This window comes from Leptopilina boulardi, unplaced genomic scaffold, assembly GCF_019393585.1.
Source record: "Leptopilina boulardi isolate dan_hultmark-lab unplaced genomic scaffold, ZJU_Lbou_2.1 LbouV2_310, whole genome shotgun sequence".
Lineage (NCBI taxonomy): Eukaryota > Metazoa > Arthropoda > Insecta > Hymenoptera > Figitidae > Leptopilina > Leptopilina boulardi.
In genome coordinates this window covers 4,857,037-4,857,824 of record NW_026137875.1, presented here as the reverse complement: position 1 = coordinate 4,857,824, position 788 = coordinate 4,857,037, and the positions used below count along the sequence as shown (strand labels likewise).

The 788-nt window shown below is 22.3% G+C and overlaps 1 long non-coding RNA gene across 1 annotated transcript in view; it reads left to right on the top strand.

The window, feature by feature from the left end:
* Positions 1–788, top strand: part of LOC127283616 (uncharacterized) — a 98,635-nt gene that overhangs the window by 18,398 nt on the left and 79,449 nt on the right. The gene's annotated exons all lie outside the window — the stretch shown is intronic.

Below are 788 nucleotides of genomic sequence, written 5' to 3'. Positions count from 1 at the left end.
CCTCCAACAATTTTGCGAGAAGTTCACTGAATTAACCTTGAAGTTGGTGCGGTAGATTCCTACATTTCGAAGTTTATAAAAAATTACTTCCATGAACACTTTGTCCATAAGTAGAATTTTGATCAAAGTTGAAAGAATTAGAAAATTTTATAATGGTTCAAGGATTTGGCTTTTGAATTTCAAAAGTTTATTTTCACCAATAGAAATATTGTGAAAGTAAATTTGTGTGTTTTCTAAAATTAAATTTGCAGAATATTTAATAATTTAAATTTAATATTGAAAAATTTAACAATGATTTAACTTTTTATCAAGTTAATAGCTCATGTGCCTGAAGTTCTGAACGTTCAAATGAACGAAAACTTTATTTACTTAAGTTTTTACTTTCAAATTTTATTATAAAATATTGCTTTCTGTATTCAAAAATATATTAATAATTTATTAAATGTTTAAGACACTTTTTTATTTTTCATTGCTGTAGTAGTTTTTAAAAAATTTATTGACTAAAAAAATTATTTCGTTCATTTGAACGTTCGGAACTTAAGGCACATAATAGCTCAACAGATTTAAAAAAAGCGCACTTTTAATTTTTATATTTAAAAAATATAATGAAACATTTTAAAAAATTAGTAATTTATGTTAATAATATAATAATAATAACAATAATAATAACAATAACAATAATAATAATAATAAAATAATAATTTGAGAGAAAAAAGAAAAACAGCACGATGAAACATGAGCGATTTTTGTTCAATCAAATAAAAAGAAAGGCCTTTAAGATGCTGAGA